The sequence below is a fragment of the Suncus etruscus genome, chromosome 16, assembly GCF_024139225.1.
Source record: "Suncus etruscus isolate mSunEtr1 chromosome 16, mSunEtr1.pri.cur, whole genome shotgun sequence".
Taxonomy (NCBI): domain Eukaryota; kingdom Metazoa; phylum Chordata; class Mammalia; order Eulipotyphla; family Soricidae; genus Suncus; species Suncus etruscus.
This window is the reverse complement of record NC_064863.1, coordinates 81,647,169-81,668,179: the sequence shown is the minus strand read 5'-3', so window position 1 is coordinate 81,668,179 and position 21,011 is coordinate 81,647,169. Positions and strand designations below refer to the sequence as shown.

The 21,011-nt window shown below is 35.9% G+C and overlaps 1 protein-coding gene across 1 annotated transcript in view; it reads right to left on the bottom strand.

The window, feature by feature from the left end:
* GRID2 (glutamate ionotropic receptor delta type subunit 2) overlaps positions 1-21,011 on the bottom strand; it is a 1,564,419-nt gene that overhangs the window by 734,800 nt on the left and 808,608 nt on the right. The gene's annotated exons all lie outside the window — the stretch shown is intronic.

The following is a 21,011-nucleotide window of genomic DNA, read 5'->3' as shown; positions in this document are numbered from 1 at the left end:
ATTATGAATAAATTGCTATGGGAGTTTATTAACATTCAAATGTACTTTTACTAAGAACCAAATAATATCAGTCTTCACAGAGTCCAACATTTATATCATAAAATGTGCTCACTGAAAACATAACCAAGGCAGTCATGTTTGTAATAGCATTGGCATTCAATGTGATAGTGGGAGGGAGTGTTGGGCAACACTTGGCAATGCTCAGGGCTTCTTCCTCTTTCTGCACTTAGAAATCTCTTCTGGCAAGACTCAGAAATTATTCTTAGTTCTGTGTTCAAGCACTATTCCTGGATGTCCTCAGAGGACCATAAGTGGGCTCAATGATTGGAACCACATTAGTTCATGTCAGGTAAGCATTTAACCTCTTTCTGCTTCTTAAATATGATTTCTTAAAAGACAAGTATATAGAGCCCTGCTTTTCTCCGCTTCTCACTTCTGTTTTTATATACAGAAAACTAAGTCTAAACTGCATATATTTGTATTTCTTCAGCAGTAGCAAATAAATGATCAAATGAGACACTCTGCCTAGGCTAATGATTTATTTTTAAATTAAAATATATTTGTCTTACTTATTAAAACAACTTATCTTAATGAATTATATGGTTCATCTTGCTGATAGTGTTATTTAAAGATTTAGTTATTTCCTCTTTGACAAGATAACTGCACACACATACTAAATATATTGACTAAATATTAACTACACCCTCTATATCAATCGCTCAACTTTAGTACTTATTTTTACAATCATCATGGCCATGTATATACACTACACATTAAAATATATTCACACAATGTCACAATTATATATGCCACAGTGATTATTTTGATATAAATCCCAAATATCAAACCACCTGAACCATATATTTCAGTGCCTTTCTAAAACAGAAGTACACTGATACAAAATTCCAATATCAAAATGGCATCAATTTCTAAATACCATAATCTTAGTGAATAGTCACATTTTAGACAACTTATGTAGGTTTATTTCAAAGTTGATTTCTTTAAATTAGTTGCATTCATTTCTATGTACTCTCTTTTTAATAGATCTGTTTTATTATATATGGTTTCCTCCTTTTATCTTTTGTTTATTTTTTCCAATTACTCGCATTTACTTCTGTTGGTGGTAATGCTGTAGGAAAGCTAGATCTATTTTCAACAAAAGACTATATTTACTTGGATGCTTTTAGAAAACACCCAGGATGAAAAATGAACTTACAATAGTATTATGGAGTAAGGCAAAAAGAAAATAAAAACTACTAAACTAGTAAACTCAATGGATTTGAGTTGGATTTCCAACAGTTTAAAACAGTATAAAAATTAGACTAAATTTGAAGGGAAGAATTTATTTGGAGACAGATTTATATCAATAAAGTAGGAAGATATAGATCAAGAGGAATTAGATATCTCTGGCATATGAATCTCTGTCACTAATGCATTTCAAGTACATCTTAAAAGAAGTGAAGAATTTCAACTTTATTTAAGCAAATAAAATACAAAATTTCTTACTATGACCAAGAAAATGTAATTTTATTTGTACTATTGGGGGTGGGAACATACCAGTCAGTGCTACTGGTAGGGACTACCACTGGATCAGGTGGGTTGCCTTGCTGAACCCCAGTACTATGGTTCTCCAAAACTATGAGGAGTAATCCTGGAACACAGAATCAGAACACTGCTGAGCATGAGCCCAAAACAAAACAAAAATAATCTCTTGTCCAAAAAACCCCAAACAGATCAGCACATCTGGATCATGTCTGAATGTGCTCTGGGAATCATGCAGTGTCTCAAATGCAAAGTATTTGCTATAACCCATTGACCCATGTCCCCCCACATCAAAACTTAAATGCTATTGGTTTTTTCCCCTTTTTAATTCTCCACTATACCAGGAATTTAAGCTATATTTTTACATATGTGTTCTATCTCTGTCTTTGAGCTACACCAGGGTCCTAAATTTTCTTTTTAAAGCTGTATACACACTTCTTTTTAACTTTTAAATTTTGCTTTATTTTATTTTTTGAATTACAAGTCTTTCATAGTTATATTTAAGGTACATTAGTACATTTAAGGTACAATAGTGAATTAGGGAATTCCCACCACCAGTAATGAACTCCCTCAACCCCTGTGTCCAGCATGCATCCTATATCTCCACCATAGCCCCCTGGACTGCTAGTGTAACAGGTCCCTTTTTTGTATACCTTGTTGTAGTTTGGATCTCTTGATTCTATTGTCATTGACTTTGGATTAGTTATTTAGGTCTGATCATTTTTTATTTCCACTTAATGCTCATGCGACTACTTGCCCCTTGTAGCATCCACTTTATTTTTCTCAATTTGTAGGAAAACATAGAAATATGAGGCAGAACAAGATGATTCATGTTTTATGGCTCTGTTATAAAAAATATCAAAACACAAAACAAACAAAAAGTGAGTGGGAACTTCTGCCTAGAAGCTATAAATATAAATTTAAAATAAGAAAAAAAAAGAAAGAGAAAGAAAGAAATGAGGGGACTGGTGTGGCAAAGTTTTTGCTATTGTTTGTTTTCTGTTTTTGTTTTTGTTTATTTTTTTTTTTGCATAGGCACATTAAGTACTGTGGTAATTAGAAAGGAAATTTTCTTGGCCTATGTGATACAGGTTGTCTCCACCATTGAAGAATACTGTCATGAGACTACGTACAGGCTCTGGACATATTCATTGTGGAACCCAAAGGTCATTCTCTATGGTGCCAGAAAATTTTCTGCTGAGTGCAGTTGTCAAAGTCAGTCCTCTGTAATTAGAGATTTTGGTTGGTTTTTGCATATATCCTAGCACATAGAGTCTTTCTTTCTGGTTCCAGATATTACACATATTTTGCTCAGTCACTTTTGTTGTAATCAGTCTCCTGTATTTAGTGTTCTTGGTTTTTGCACAGATCAAAGGACAAAATGACTTATGATTTAATTTCACTGTTAAGTAATGAGGTAGGGCAACCTGCCCTTATATCAAGTTGTTGCTGTTTCCACATCGTCAGGATGTCACATGAACCTAGCCTGGCACAAATTGTTCAGAGCACTTAAAAATAATTAAATAAAAAAAATAAGTTGATTAAAAAAAGAAGAAATAAAAAGGAATAAAATAAATGAATTGTGCTGGCATAGCAGAGGGTAAACGTTTTCCAATTTCTAGGCACCCTATAATAACCATTGTTGCAGGTTCCTTTGTAATATAAAAGAGATAAAGGCTCCGTGTTTCTCATTTTCTTCTTATTTGATAATTTCTCCTTACAATGTTTGGAGTATCTACCATTTAGACCATTCTAAATCCCATATGTAAGTGATTTCATTCTATATTTATTCATCTTCCTCTGGCTTACTTCATTTAACATAATATTTTCTAATTCCATCCATGTTGCTGCATGGTATATAATAGCAGGGTGAACTTTGCAAAATGAAGCTTTCAGGGTTAGATTATGCATGAAGCATTTTAAGATATTCATAATTTTCATGTATAGAGTACTAAGCAATATGGAAATGAGCATTATAAGAGAAATTTCCCCATGGCTTGTGCATCGAGCTTCCTTTCCTGAAAGGAAACTGACAGCATGGGCGGGCATTATTATATAATAGTAATATAGATTAAATTAAAAAAGAAGAAAAAGGGGAGCAGAGTGGTAGCACAATGGTATGCCATTTGACTTGCATGAGGCTGACACAGGACGGATGCGGGTTCAATCCCAGCATCCCATGTGGTTCCCCAAGCCAGGAGCGGTTTTGAGTGCAAAATCAGGAATAACCCCTGAGCACTGTCAGGTGTGCCCCCCCTAAAAAAAAAGGAGGAGAAGGAGGAAGAGATGAGGAGGAGGAGGAAGAGAAGAGGAAGAGGAGGATGAGAAAGAGAAGGAGAAAGAAAAGGAGGAGGAGGTGGAGAAGGAGAAGTAAGAAAAAGCAGAGAAGGGAAAATAGTAATTTGCAAAAATCTACTGGACGAGTGGGACCTGTAATATAAGTCTATGGTGTGCAATTGCCTATTTCAGTGGTTTCTATGATCATAAGCTTTAGGTCTTAATAGAAGACATAATCAAAAGGAATGAGTAAATTGGAGTACTTTATCAAGACATCGTCCTAATAAGCACTGTATGTGGAGTCTATTTATGTTAGAGTACCGATTTGAGAAATTAGGGTGTCCAGCCTATATCTCCAAGAACCTCTGTGAACAAAGAAGTTGAAGAGTTATTTTACACATCATAAAATTAAGACACTAAAACATATTGCAGCGGGAGTCCCTGGCATCCAATTATATTCTACACCTGTGGACAAAAACATTAGATCATTATATAGGCCTGTGTAGTGAAAGGTTGATCGAACACCTGTTTGATCTAAACAGCTGTTTTCATTGTTGCAGGTTCCTTTGTAATATAAAAGAGATGAAGGCTCTGTGTTTCTCATTTTCTTCTTGATTTGATCATTTCTCCTTACAATTTGGAGTATCTACCATTTAGACCATTCTAAATCCCATATGTAAGTGATTTCTTTCTATATTTATCCATCTTCCTCTGGCTTACTTCATTTAACATAATATTTTTCTAGTTCCATCTGTGTTGCTGCAAATTGCGTGATTGTATCATTTCTTACTGCTATGTAGTATTTCTTTGTGTACATGTTCCACATCTTCATGATCCACTCATCTGTTTTTGGACATTTAAGTTGATTTTAAGACTTCTGTACGGAGTGCTGCAATGAGTAGTGGTGTGCATACATACTTTTGGATGTATGTCTTTGAATCCTGGCAAGAGAGGGATTACTGGGTCTATAGCTCCATTTTGAATTTACTGAGAACCCTCAATAATGTTTCCCATAGAAGTTGGATTAGTTCCCATCAGCAGTGGATGAGAATTCCCTTTTTTTTTTTCAGAATGATTTAGAACAATTTATTTTACAAATATTTCTTTTTTTATCTATTTTTATACTTATTATTGTGATAAAAGTGAATTATTTTCTTACTGCATCCCCACCAACAGAGATTGGTTCCATTATTTTTGATGGGTGCCAACTCACTGGTGTAAAATGATACCTCATTGCTGTCTTGGTTTGGATTTCCTTAATGATGAGTGAAGATGAACATATTTTCATGTGTCTATTGGCCATCTGTTGCTTTTCCTCAGAGAAGTGTCTGTTCCTATCTTCACCCCATTTTAGATTTATTTTAGGCTTTGTGGGATGTTTTATATATCCAGATATGTGTTGAATGCAAAACATTTTCCCATTCCATTAGCTGTCTGCTAGTTTTAGCCCTCATTTCTTTTGCTATACAGAAACTTTTTAATTTGATGTTGTTCTATTTATTTATATTTCATGCTATAATAAAGCTGTATGCACATTTCTGAATGTAATTTTCTGTTTTCTCATTTCTAGTGTGCTTCCTTACAGAATTCATAGACACCCACACACAATAACAGCTTGTTCACAGTACTGTTATCATAAAGAAATTAGTCAAGTTGTTTTTATGCTCTTCCCTCCCTCAATTTGTTAAAATTGCATTTTCTGGTCTCTGAAAGAATATCTATTTAGTAAAATCTAACCTAATTCATCTGGAACCCTAGGAGATAACACAGAGAAAGGATTGTCAAATTAGACACATTTTTTCAGACACTCAATATTGCACTAGTAATATTTAAATATTCAGTCAAGGAAATGCCTCAGACCAAGAAGAGAGAACTGGGCATGTAAGTAGGTCTCCCTGTCTTTCTTTTCCCTTGTCATATATTTTTGTTATTCTTCTTATAAATTATAAGAGTTTTGTTTTTACTTTAGACCTAATAGAGTTGTATGGCTTGTATGACTTTACATACAGATTATCTTGTCTTACAGATGATGGGTTATATTTAGCTACAGGAATCATAGCTGGAATATTCCAATGAAGAATATTGGAAAGGTAAGTTATTCTGCTGAAATGTATTTTATTTTCTTAACCTGTGGACTATTTTAAATGTATTTGGTTTGCTATACTACTGAAGGGAGTTGAAGGGTAGTAAATCAGCTGCTTGAACTCATGCTTTGCATACAAGCTGCAGTTTGGAGGAAAACGTACAAATGATCTTAATAATTCCAGGAGGCCTGTATAGAGCTGGATACATATATTTTTCTACACTAGAGTACTCCATACTAGATTCAATCAACTTGGAGTGTCATCTGGTTAAAACAAATGTGATGGAACTCAGAAAATCAGAAGTTGAGCTGTAAGGAACTAACACGTTTTGATATTTTCTTTTATAGTGTAGGAAAGATAATCTGAAACCCAACCCACTATCAATAACAATGAAAAATTAAAGCTTTATTTGTTTTGCTTTGTTTTGAGCCATACTTTGTGGTTTCAGGGCTTACTCCTAGTGCTCTGTTCCTGAAACATTCCTGGTGGTGCTTCGAAAAACTATATATTGTGCCCAGAATTTGAACTGGGTTGGCTGTGTGCAGGAAAAGTGTCTTAACCTGTATAATCTCTCTTTCTCCCTGTCTCTGTCTCTGTCAAGCTTTTTAGGAATCAAAGTTATACATACATTTTCACCATATATTTTCATCTTTTAAGAGTCTACAGCTAAGAAATACGTATGAACATTGAAATGTTTAGCTGAGTAAGTCCCACTACATATTTTTCTATTTTTTCTTAATTTATCTAAGTTAATGATTCTCTCCAGTTCCTTCAGTGTGGACAGTCATGATTACAGTAGTCTCTAGGCATTTTATTCACCTTTTACTTCCTCCTTACATCTAAAACCTGCATTTAGCATTTTATTGCACAGGGCCCTGTTTTGTAATCACCTTCATCCTATGTACTTTAAGATAAAACATCGTTAATTTCTTGGTATACTCCATTTCAAGTGTAATACTGGTATTAGAATTCAGTGCAATATTTGGTGAGTAATGCAAATGACTTTTTAAAAGCCATGATTCAGATTCTACATCTTACTTGCTGTTCTATCAGAAGGTCCTGACTACTCAGTCCATCTTCTGGCAACTGCCTCTTCCTTGCTCAGTAAAATTGGATTATTTGATGGTTGAATGTTCATGTCTGTAAAGTTACAACTACTGATAAAGCATGCAGATCAACAGAAAAAAGCCTTGTAGAGAGGACAGAAGGTGTACTTTAAACAAAGTCTGAGATAGCCTGCTTCAGATCTTCTCCATTAGGACTGTATTTTAGTCAAACTCTTTTGTAACTCATATGGCAAGATCATTAAAATATGCTTTCTGTTTCTTGTACAAAATAGTTCCCACCAAAAGAGAAGTCAGGGAAGTAAATTACAAAGAAGATACAGATTTATCCAGTAATGTTAGATTCTTTTATCTTAGGATTCAGTAATGCCTCAATTAACTTAAAAAAAACTCTTCATTGAAATATTCTTAGCCATGGGCCTAGTCTATTTTTTCTCTTTGCTATAGACTTTTTTCAAATAATATCTTTATGTAAGCTGCATGATTACGAACATGTTTGTAGTAGGGTTTCAATCATAAAAAGAACATGCCCCTTCACCAATGTAACATTCTTACCACCAATCTCGCCATCTTGCTCCTCCTCCACACTGTCTGTCTTCAACACAGGCATTCTATTTCTCTCACTCACTACTACCATTGTCATGATAGTTGTTAGTGTAGTTATTTCTCTAACTGGGCTCACCACTCATTGTGATAAGCTTCATATTGTTGCTGGTTCTTCCAGCCCTCATATCTATTGTCTCTGGGTATTATTAAAATAAATGTCTTTTATTTTTTTTAAATTACATAAATGAGTGATTCTACATGGTCTACAGGCATGATGGCTGAATACCAGCAGGACTGATGTGGTATATGAATCTGCTTCCCCTTCTGAAAAAGAGGGTGTGGTCTGGCAGACACTGCTAAGGAAAGGCCAGTTGTGCCCTAAGTTAGTGCGTGGCAGGATAGCAACAATGAACTTTTTTAACATTAATATATAATGAGAACTAACAATACTGAGTACATAGAAAAACAGTGTGCTTTTGCCCCTTGCATCAAAACAAGAATTGCTGGAACACACCTTACATCCCCTAAGCTGCTGGAAGAATCTATAATAATATTTGTCTCAAGCTGGTAGACTCAACAACAATAATTTTAGTAAGTTAGTATCGCAGAGACTATGAAAATATTTTGACTTTGAATTACATTTGCCCTCTTTTTGCAATAGCTCTTTGGTATAATGTTAAATAGACAATAGGACTGTAATTTGAATAGTGACTAGAAAGAATCATATCCAAGAGGAACAAATAAGTATTTTTCTGATTTCTGTTTATGGTAAATGAAACTTTTTTTTTTTTTTTTTTTTGGTTTTTGGGCCACACTCAGTAACGCTCAGGAGTTACTCCTGGCTATGCGCTCAGAAGTTGCTCCTGGCTTGGGGGACCATATGGGACACCGGGGGATCGAACCGCGGTCCGTCCAAGGCTAGCGCAGGCAAGGCAGGCACCTTACCTTTAGCGCCACCGCCCGGCCCCAAGGTAAATGAAACTTATGACAGAATTTACAATATGCATATAATGTGTAGATCGCTGTCTAATAATTGTGCCGACAGGTAATATTTATTCTACCTGTATAGCAAAAAACATGTCACACCTGATCTATTCAATTTCCTACTATTGATCATTTTTTGCTTAAATATGAAGCAGAATTTCCAATAAATCAGACTCAGTTCCATCTACTCTTGAGTGTGTTTGGTCTCTGAGTACCCACTCTTTCCAGACTCCTTGTTTCCATTCTCCTATTGAATAACCCTAAAGTCCCTCTCAGTGCTTCCAGATTCAGCTGGCCTGTGACAAAGTGAGACTATTCTGAGTCTCCCTCTGACTTGTTTCACTCAGCATAATAGTTTTCATGTCCATAGGAAAATTTCATGACTTAATTTTTCCTGATGGCTGCTTAGTATTCCATTGTGTACTGCAGTTTATTTAGCTGCTCATCTGTTGTTGGGCATCTGGGTTGTTTCCAGATTCTGACTATTGTAAATAAAACTGCAATGAACATAGTCGTGCAGAAGGCATTTATGTAAGGAAAAATATAATCTGAGAATCAGTATTCAGATAAAAAAAAAACTACCTTTTAGACAAGGGTTTGAATATCAGTGAAATAAAAGTGCTAAGTCTCTTAACTCCTGTGTCATTTTGTCTCTAGAAAAAACTTCTATATCTGCTTCCTAGATATGTTACTCTCCCAAATACATTTAGAGGCCAATGTGAACCATAGCACAGCAGCCAAAGCTAGTTTTATTTCCTCCAGTAGTGATACATCTTGATGCCCAGGCAATGCAAACAAAACATAATTACCTTTCTTCCCAAGTGACTTCCTAAAACTAGGGACTGGAGTGACAGCACAGCGGTAGAGCATTTGCCTTGCATGTGGACAACCCAGGACAAACCCCAGTTGGATTTCTGGTATCCCATGTGGTCCCCTGAACCTGCCAGGAGCGATTTCTGAGAGCAGAGCCAGGAGTAACCCCTGAGCGACACCTGGTAACCTAAAACCCAAAAACAAACAAACTGACTTCCTAAAACTTAAACAGAAAATTAATGGAAAGATAAAGCATCCTTTGTCTGTTTCTTTCTAAGATAAATACTTAGATAAATACTTAGATACTTAGATTTTGTTTCTCCCCCTACAATCCTTCTGACTTGATTTAAGTCAACATAGAACATAATCATATCTGACTTAACATTGTTTCTTTTTTTGGTCTTTGGGCCACACCGATGACACTCAGGGGTTACTTCTGGCTAGGCGCTCTGAAATCGCTCTTGGCTTGGGGAACCATATGGGACGCCGGGAGATCCTAGGCTAGCATGTTCAAGGCAGATGCCTTACTACTATGCGTCACAGCACTGGTCCCTTAACATTATTTCTTATTAAATTTTATATGAACATTTTTAAGTCATATTTTATTTCTAAAATTTGGAAATCTGTATATTCATGCATATGAAATATATTCATGCATATTGAAGCTTGAGAAACAATTCTTATGAAAAATGATATGACTTTCTATATTTTGAGTTTAACTTGGTTGTGATAAAGTTCAATGTTTTTTCTCAGAAAACTAGCTAAACAGTAAGACATTTTCATGCATGTATATATTAATTTAATGGAAAATGTGAGTGTCATGTCCAAGAGATTTGGTTACAACATATAAGCAAAATGAGTGAAAACACATATGTATATTTTTTACAACAGGGTATTTTTGATGAAAAAGATTTTTCCCAGATGCATTTTGAATTGAATTTGTAAGGCTGAAAGTTTCACAGAACTTCTAAAACTCCTGTGCTTCAGTGAATGTAATAAATTGTTTTATTCCTGTGTGGGATGGAGTGACTGAATCTCAGCCTTTCTCTTTTTTCGAATTAATCTCTGCACAACTTTCAGTACTGTGTCTGAAACTCTCAAATTATCTCTTAGATGTTCCATCACCTTTTCTATCTGACCTTGATGAAGATGGAACTCCTTGTTTTTCCTTCCAAATTCATGCTGATTCCTAATTATTGACAGTCATCATTCTTTCTAGTGTGACTCCTCTTAGGAAAATGTATGTTAACAGTTCAAGAAATTCAAAAGGTGAAGTTGTACATAGAGAACAAAATGAGCATGAATGATGTTTTTCATTATTGCAGTTGTATATTGATAAACTATGGTTTACTAACCTATGAAAAATACTTTAAAAATCATTAATTTTAAAAAACACAAAAACATATATATCCATTTAGAGAAATCAGAATTTCTCATCAACCGAACAGTATTTTTCTATTCTTTTAACAAAATATTGTATTGATATAAATCTCACCAAGTTTTGTATAATCTATTATTAAATAAACTACCATATTAATTATATTTTTAATTAAACTGATGTCACTAATCAAACTGTGGCAGCTAAGCAATATTTTTAGAAAAATTAATGTACATATAAAAGTTATCTTAAAGCACGGTCTTTAAGCAAGTATAGAACAAACACTGGTCACTAATTACTCAATAATTCAAATAAAGCTATTACTTTATCCATTTTTATTTTATATTTTAGCACTGATTGTGTTCAGAAACTATGCAAAGCTCTGGCTGAAAAAATTACTTCTGGTGATGCTTGAGGGAACCGAAGATGATGCTGGGGATAACATTGCAGTAAAATCCCTGCACTGTCTCTTTGGATAAAATTTTCACAACCAAAGAAAAATAAGTAGACTTAACTAAAATGGAATTTGTCTATTATGAAAGCCCTATCATGTCCCTTTGAGAAAAATTTCAAATAAGTTACTTAAAGTAAGCTTAACATGATTTATAAAAGCTGTCTGAAAGAATAGACTGTTTAGTCCATCCAAATATATTGAAAACTTGCAGTCACAACAGGATTGTAATATTTTAATTCTATTCAAATGCTATATTTATAAAATTTCTCATAATACATTTGTTTTCTGAATTCAATGTTCTGAAACAAATCCCATCTGAATGTGACCCTCAAATCACCATTGATCCCAATTTCAGAGTGTACAAATGAATATATTTTATATTGTTTGTTACAACAAAATATCTCACAAAATGATCAAATATAATTTATTAAAAATTGTGGAATTTGCTATATCTCTCAATGAGGTCATTAAAGTCTTTTGCTGAGGGTTTCCTATTCTCTGTTGCTAACGTCTTTTTCTGGGGTTTTTCTAGCTCTGTTGCTAGTTGAATATTTTGTGTTATTATTTTTACTTATTTTTTTTTCTAATACCTCATGGTGGACTTTATAAAATTGAAAGAATATTTTCTATTATATATTATGACAATTTCTTTTTTTTTTCCAGTTAATCCTAAATTGTAGTGCATCTTTTATACTTTTTCTTTTTTTTTAACACCACCCATCACCAGTGCAACATTCCCATCACCAATGTCCCAAATCTCCCTCCTCCCCACCCGACCCCCGCCTGTACTCTAAACAGGTTCTCAATTTCCCTCATACATTCTCATTATTAGGACAGTTCAAAATGTAGTTATTTATCCAACTAAACTCATCACTCTTTGTGATGAGCTTCCTGAGGTGAGCTGGAACTTCCAGCTCTTTTCTCTTTTGTGTCTGAAAGTTATTATTGCAAGAATGTCTTTCATTTTTCTTAAAACCCATAAATGTGTGAGACCATTCTGCGTTTTTCTCTCTCTCTCTGACTTATTTCACTCAGCATAATAGATTCCGTGTACATCCATGTATAGGAAAATTTCATGACTTCATCTCTCCTGACAGCTGCATAATATTCCATTGTGTATATGTACCACAGTTTCTTTAGCCATTCGTCTATTGAAGGGCATCTTGGTTGTTTCCAGAGTCTTGCTATGGTAAATAGTGCTGCAATGAATATAGGTGTAAGGAAGGGGTTTTTGTATTGTATTTTTGTGTTCCTAGGGTATATTCCTAGGAGTGGTATAGCTGGATCGTATGGGAGCTCGATTTCCAGTTTTTGGAGGAATCTCCATATCGCTTTCCATAAAGGTTGAACTAGATGGCATTCCCACCAGCAGTGGATGAGTTCCTTTCTCCCCACATCCCCGCCAACACTGTTTATTCTCATTCTTTGTGATGTGTGCCATTCTCTGTGGTGTGAGGTGGTATCTCAACGTTGTTTTGATTTGCATCTCCCTGATTAGTGATGTGGAGCACTTTTTCATGTGTCTTTTGGCCATCTGTATTTCTTCTTTGTCAAAGTGTCTGTTCATTTCTTCTCCCCATTTTTTGATGGGATTAGATGTTTTTTTCTTGTAAAGTTCTGTCAGTGCCTTGTATATTTTGGAGATTAGCCCCTTATCTGATGGGTATTGGGTGAATAGTTTCTCCCACTCAGTGGGTGGCTCTTGTATCTTGGGCACTATTTCCTTTGAGGTGCAGAAGCTTCTCAGCTTAATATATTCCCATCTGTTAATTTCTGCTTTCACTTGCTTGGAGAGTGCAGTTTCTTCCTTGAAGATGCCTTTAGCCTCAATGTCCTGGAGTGTTTTACCTACGTATTGTTCTATATATCTTATGGTTTTGGGGCTGATATCGAGGTCTTTAATCCATTTGGATTTTACCTTCGTACATGATGTTAGCTGGGGGTCTAAGTTCAATTTTTTGCAAGTGGCTACCCAGTTTTGCCAACACCACTTGTTGAAGAGGCTTTCTTTGTTCCATTTAGGATTTTTTGCTCCTTTATCAAAAATTAGATGATTGTATGTCTGGGGAACATTCTCTGAGTATTCAAGCTTATTCCACTGATCTGAGGGCCTGTCTTTATTCCAATACCATGCTGTTTTGATAACTATTGCTTTGTAGTAAAGTTTAAAGTTGGGGAAAGAAATTCCTCCCATATTCTTTTTCCCAATGATTGCTTTAGCTATTCGAGGGTGTTTATTGTTCCAAATAAATTTCAAAAGTGCCTGGTCCACTTCTTTGAAGAATGTCATGGGTATCTTTAGGGGGATCGCATTAAATCTGTACAGTGCTTTGGGGAGTATTGCCATTTTAATGATGTTAATCCTGCCAATCCATGAGCAGGGTATGTGCTTCCATTTCCGCGTGTCCTCTCTTATTTCTTGGAACAGAGTATTATAGTTTTCCTTGTATAGGTCCTTCACATTTTTAGTCAAGTTGATTCCAAGATATTTGAGTTTGTGTGACACTATAGTGAATGGAGTTGTTTTCTTAATGTCCATTTCTTCCTTACTAGTATTGGTGTATAGGAAGGCCATTGATTTTTGTGTGTTAATTTTGTAGCCTGCCACCTTGCTATATGAGTCTATTATTTCTAGAAGCTTTTTGATAGTCTTTGGGGTTTTCTAAGTAGAGTATCATGTCATCTGCAAACAGTGAGAGCTTGACTTCTTCCTTTCCTATCTGGATTCCCTTGATATCCTTTTCTTGCCTAATCGCTATAGCGAGTACTTCCAGTGCTATGTTGAATAGGAGTGGTGAGAGAGGACAGCCTTGTCTTGTGCCAGAATTTAGAGGAAAGGCTTTCAGTTTTTCTCCATTGAGTACAATATTTGCCTCTGGCTTGTGGTAGATGGCCTTAACTATATTGAGAAAGGTTCCCTCCATTCCCATCTTGCTGAGAGTTTTGATCAAGAATGGGTGTTGGACCTTGTCAAATGCTTTCTCTGCATCGATTGATATGATCATGTGATTTTTATTTTTCTTGCTGTTGATGTTGTGTATTATGTTGATAGATTTACGGATGTTAAACCAGCCTTGCATTCCTGGAATGAAACCTACTTGATCGTAGTGGATGATCTTCTTAATGAGGCATTGAATCCTATTTGCCAGGATTTTCTTGAAGATCTTTGCATCTGCATTCATCAGCGATATTGGTCTGTAATTTTCTTTTTTCGTAGCATCTCTGTCTGGTTTAGGTATCAAGGTAATGTTGGCTTCATAAAAGCTATTTGGAAGTTTTCCTGTTTTTTCAATTTCATGAAAGTGTCTTGCCAGGATTGGTAGTAGTTCCTCTTGAAAGGTTTGAAAGAATTCATTAGTAAATCCATCTGGGCCTGGGCTTTTGTTTTTGGGCAGACATTTGATTACTTTCTTAATTTCCTCAATAGTAATGGGTGTGTTTAGATATGCTACATCCTCTTCATTCAATCGTGGAAGATTATAAGATTCCAAAAATTTATCCATTTCTTCCAGGTTTTCATTTTTAGTGGCATAGAGTTTCTCAAAGTAGTTTCTGATTACCCTTTGAATCTCTACCATATCAGTAGTGATCTCTCCTTTTTCATTCCTAATACGAGTTATCAAGTTTCTCTCTCTTTCTTTCTTTGTTAGTTTTGCCAGTGGTCTATCAATCTTGTTTATTTTTTCAAAGAACCAACTTCTGCTTTCGTTGATCTTTTGGATGGTTTTTCTGGTTTCCACTTGATTGATTTCTGCTCTCAGCTTTGTTATTTCCTTCTGCCTCCCTATTTTTGGATCCTTTTGTTGAGCACTTTCTAATTCTATGAGCTGCGTCATTAAGCTATTCAGGTATGCCCCTTCTTCTTTCCTGATGTGTGCTTGCAAAGCTATAAATTTTCCTCTCAGTACTGCTTTTGCTGTGTCCCATAGGTTCTGATAAATTGTGTCTCCATTGTCATTTGTTTTCAGGAAGGTTTTGATTTCCTCTTTGATTTCATCTCGGACCCACTGATTATTCAGTATGAGGCTATTTAACTTCCAGGTGTTAAAATTTTTCTTCTGTGTCCCTTTGTAGTTTATATATAATTTCAGGGCTTTGTGGTCAGCAAAGGCAGCCTGCAAAATTTCTATCCTCTTGATATTATGGAGATATGTTTTGTGTGCTAACATGTAGTCTATCCTAGAGAATGTCCTATGTACATTAGAGAAAAATGTGTATCCAGGCTTCTGGGGGTGGAGTGTCCTGTATATATCTACTAGGCCTCTTACTTCCATTTCTCTCCTCAGGTCTAGTATATTCTTGTTGGTTTTCAGTCTGGTTGACCTGTCTAGTGTTGACAATGCCGTGTTGAGGTCTCCCACAATTATTGTGTTGTTATTGATATTATTTTTCAGATTTGTCAACAGTTGTATTAAATATTTTGCTGGCCCCTCATTCGGTGCATATATGTTTAGGAGGGTGATTTCTTCCTGCTGTACATATCCCTTGATTAATACAAAATGTCCATCTTTGTCCCTTACTACTTTCCTAAGTATAAAGTTTGCATCATCTGATATTAATATGGCCACTCCTGCTTTTTTTTGGGTGTTGTTTGCTTGGATGATTTTCCTCCAGCCTTTTATTTTGAGTCTATGTTTGTTCTGACTATTCAGGTGCGTTTCTTGTAGGCAGCAGAAGGTTGGATTGAGTTTTTTGATCCATTTAGCCACTCTGTGTCTCTTAACTGGTGCATTTAGTCCATTGACATTGAGAGAAAGAATTGTCCTGGGAGTTAGTGCCATCTTTATATTAAAGTTTGGTGTGTCTGTTGGTAAGCCTTGTCTTAAAGTATGCCGTTCAGTTTTTCTTTTAAGAATGGTTTTGAGTCTGTGAAGTTTTTGAGCTGTTGTTTGTCTGTGAAACTATGTATTGTTCCTTCAAACCTAAAAGTGAGTTTTGCTGGGTGAAGTATTCTAGGCGAAGCATTTATTTCATTGAGTTTTGTCACTATGTCCCGCCACTGCCTTCTGGCCTTGAGTGTTTCTGGTGACAGGTCTGCAGTAAATCTCAAGGATGTTCCCTTAAATGTAATTTCTCTTTTCGATCTTGCTGCTTTCAGAATTCTGTCTCTATCTATGGGATTCGTCATTGTGACTAGGATGTGTCTTGGGGTGTTTTTTCTGGGGTCTCTTTTAGTTGGCACTCTTCGGGCATGCAGGATTTGATCACATGTATTCATTATCTCTGGTAGTTTCTCTTTAATGATGTTCTTGACTGTTGATTCTTCCCGGAGATTTTCTTCCTGAGTCTCTGGGACTCCAATGATTCTTAAGTTGTTTCTGTTGAGCTTATCATAGACTTCTATTTTCATCTGTTCCCATTCTTTGAGTAATTTTTCCATTGTTTGATCATTTGCTTTGAGGCTTTTTTCCAATTTCTTCTGCTGTATGTAATTGTTATGTATCTCATCTTCCAGTGTACTGATTCTATCCTCAGCTGCTGTTAACCTGTGGGAAATCTCAAACATGTTTTTCTTCAATTCATCTACTGAGTTTCTCAGACCTGTTATTTGATCTGAAATTTCCGTTTGGAGTTTTCTCATTTCTATCTTCATATTCTCCTGATTCTTTTTAGTTTTCTCTTCTATACTTTGTTTGAGTTCTTTGAACATGTTCCATATTGCAACTCTAAACTCCTTATCTGAGAGACTGACTAGGTGGTTGATCATGTTCAAGTCATCAGAGTTGCCATCTTCATTCTCTATGTCTGGCACTGGCCCATGTTGTTTCCCCATTGTCACACTAGTACTGCGTGTTTTTCTACGTGTTGTGATTGTATTCATTGGCTAAATGCTGTGCACCGTCGCGAAGGGGAGCGGAGCAACCGTGCTCCTCTGGCTTCTCCCTTTCTGGGCGTGTCGACTCACCTCCACGGAAGGCTCACAGGAAGGCAGGCTGGCAGATGGGCTGCACCCAGGATGAAATCAGGCCAAAAATGCAGGACAGCAGAGTAGAGAGGCAGAAGGGTGCTGGCATCTGAGATCCAGCGAAGTTCAGTGGCTCCTCCCTTTCTGGGCGTGTCGACTCACCTCCACGGAAGGCTCACAGGAAGGCAGACTCCCCGGAAAGTTCACAGGAAGGCAGGCTGGCTGATGAGCCGCACCAAGGGTGAAATCAGGCCGAAAATGCAGGACAGCAGAGTAGAGAGGCAGAAGGGTGCTGGCATCTGAGATCCAGCGAAGTTCAGTGGCTCCTCCCTTTCTGGGCGTGTCGAGTCACCTCCACGGAAGGCTCACGGGAAGGCAGACTCCCCGGAAAGCTCACAGGAAAGCAGGCTCTTATTTTTACTTATTGAGCTTAGTTGATTTCTTTGTTATCTTCCCATTTCTTTCTGGAGCTTCAACTAAGCTATTACTATTGCGGGATTTGAAGGTTTCATATGGCTGTGATGTGCCCAATACTCTATGAACTCTGTAATCTTTAGAATTGGGAGGAGTATCAACTCAGCTCTCTGCTGAGTGGAACCAAGAATCGTGTATCCCTGAGTCTCAATAGCTTGACTTGTGTCTCTTTTAATATCAGTTGTAAAGCTACACTACTGTTTATCATGACTGTAGCTATTGGAAACTAACCAAGGATTTGGGGGTTTCTGGTAGTACAGAAGAGGTGGAGAGGCTGCCTAGTGCTACTCCAAACAGATCACAGAATTCAAACACCCTCAAAAAAAGAGAACATGGTAATTTATTAAAAAATAAAATTAAGGCAGATAAAGTAAGTTTTAATAGAGTAGGTACAAAACAGAAAATAAAAAGTAATAACTCATCATTAATACAGATAATTATTTCAAACTGCTTAAACTGCAAAGCAAAGAAAAATGAAGCTAATTGGCATTCACTTTATAAACTTATAAAAAGTTAACTGGAATAAGACAACAAAATTCTAACTACTAAAAACAATGAATTGTGTATTTTAGTTTATTTATTTTCTTTTTTTAGAAAAAAAATTTATGCCATATGTAGATGTGTCTTAGGGGTTACTCCTGGTTCCGAAATCAGAGATCACTTTTGGGCATCTTGAAGACTATAGGAAATGCTGAAAATCAAATTGAGTTGCCCCATTCAAGGCAATTGCCTGATGTGCTGTTCTAGCTTTGGCCCAAAGTTTGATTTTTTTAACCCCATAAATCTCAACACAGATCATTCTTCACAGTTCTTATAAATGTACTTGTACTAGGATTTTATAAATTACCCAATACTCTACTTACCCATGGCAACTATTTTTTGAAAACAACTAAATCATTTACAAAAAAATGCATGTACCTAGAGGTATTACATTAAGTGAAATAAATGAGGTGGAGAATGATGAACACCTATGGACTCACTCACAAATAGAAAATAAACAGAGCAAAACACAAAGTCTTAGACAATAAGAATAAAATAGTGTGAGGTAATCTGGCAAGGTCCAAGGAGGGTGAGGCCTGATCGCTGCTGAATGCCATTGCAAAGGGCTGCAACCTGACCATTGTCTGTAACTTTTGAGACCAACCCTGCCCAGAATTGCCTGTGAAAGCTTAGTGATTGGAGGTGAGCTGGCAACACTTAAGGAGGGTGAAGCCTGAAGAACCAGGATGCTCTGCCTAGTATCAAAGCCACTCACATCTTCTAGCCAATGAACCCCACAATAACAAGTTGATTTATAAACAAAAGCACATAAAAAGCATGGCAATGGGAAAAAAAACTCAAACTAACACCAAGCATAGAGAATAAAAATGGCAGTTCTGATGACCCAAAAAGTTCCAACCACCTCAGTAGCCTCTCAGATATGAAGTTTAAAGAAATATAGAGGATGTTTATAGAACTCAAATTAAGCATAGATCAAGCTAAACAGACTACAAATAAGAATCAAGAGAATATGAAGATAGAAATCAGAAAAATCCAAACTGAAATAACAGGTTTGAAAAACTCGGTAGACAAAATGAAAACCTCAATCAAAGCCTCTCCAACACAGTAAAAGCAGCTAAGGACAAAATCAGTGACCCGGAATATTAGATGAAGAACAATTTCATACATCAGAAGAGATTGGAAAAGAACCTTATAGCAATAATTTAGACAATGTAAAAAAAATACTCAAAGAAAGTGAACAGTTGAAAACAGAAGACTGATAAATTTGAAAACAACAACAACAACAACAACAAAATAACAAAAATAAAACATGAGAAACATTGGAGTCACAGAGACTGAGAAAGAAAATTCCAGGAAGAATTAACAGTCAATGAAATCATTACAGAGAAACTCCCAGAGTTAAAGAGATCATGCAACCAAATCCTTCATGCCCGAGAGTACCAGCTAAAATGACCCAAAGAAAAGCACCCCGAGACACATCATAATCACAATAACGAATCTCACCAATAGGGAGAGAATACTAAAAGCGGTAAGATGAAAAAGGGAAATTACACTCAAAGGAGCATCCTTACGATTTACTACAGACCAGTCACAAGAAACACTCAAGGCCAGAAGGCAGTGGTGGAATATAATGACAAAAGTCAACTAAATGAATGCTTTGCTTAGAAGTGTACCCAGTAAGACTCATTTTCAGGTTTGAAGGAAGTATACTTAGCTTCACAAATAAACAACAGCTCATAAACTTTACAGACTAAAATCCAGTCTTAAAAGAAAAACTGAAATGTCTATTTTAAGACAAGACAGACCAATAGATTCACCAAACTTCTATACAACAATGACACTAAATCCATTACAATTATCTCAATACTCTCAACATCAATCGACTAAATGTACCAGTTAAGAAGACACAGAATGGTAAAATGGATCAAAAAGCTGAATCCAACATTCTTTGCCTACAGGAAACACATCTGAATAGTAAGAACAAACATAAAATCAAAAATCAGAGGTTGGAAAAAATAATTCAACCAAATAACTCCATTAAAAAAGCTGAAGTGGCCATATTATGTCATTAGCAGCACAATATTTGTGGGAGACTTCAACACTGCTCTATCATCCCTTGGTAAGTCTACCAGGCTAAAAACCAACAAATATACTAGCTCTAGAAAGAAAAATGGATGTGGAATAGTAGAAATATAGGAAGCCCTCCACCCCAGAATCTGGATACACATTCTTGTCCAATGCACATGGGCCATTCTCCAGGATAGGCCACATGGTGGCCCATAATAAATACCTCCACAAAATCAAGGGGATAGTAATTGTATAGATTCCCTTCTCAGAACAAAAAAATTTCTAACCAAATTAGAAGTGAACTGCAAAGGGAAACAGAAGACAAAATATAACACCTGGAAATTAAAAAGCACACTGCTGAACAACCAGTGGGTCAGAGGTGAAATCGAAAAGGAAATCAAAAGTCAAAACATTACTGGAAACAAATGAAAATGAAAACACAAATTATCAGAATTCATGGGACACAGCAAAAGTGATATTAAGAGGTAAATTTATAGCTTTGCAAGCATACATCAGGAAGTAAGAAAGGACCTACAGAAATAGATTAAAGACAAAGCTTAAAAAATTAAAAAATGATTAACAAGAGGAACCAAAAACAGGTAAGCAGAAGGAAATAAAAAGCTTAAAGCAGAAAACAATGAAGTGCAAATCCAAAAATAAACAATCCAAAAGATCAATAGAAGCAAACGTTGGTTCTTTCAAAAAATAAACAAGATTAATAAACCACTAGCAAAACTCATGAAGAAACAGAGAGAAGGAAATTAAAAAAGAAAAACAGGTAAGAAATGAAAAGGGAGAAAACACAAAAGAAACTGCAGAGACTCAAAGTGTAATCAGAGACTACTTTGAGAAACTCTCTACCACAAAACATGAGAACTTGGAAGAAATGGATTAATTCTTGGTCTTTTATAATCTTCCACAA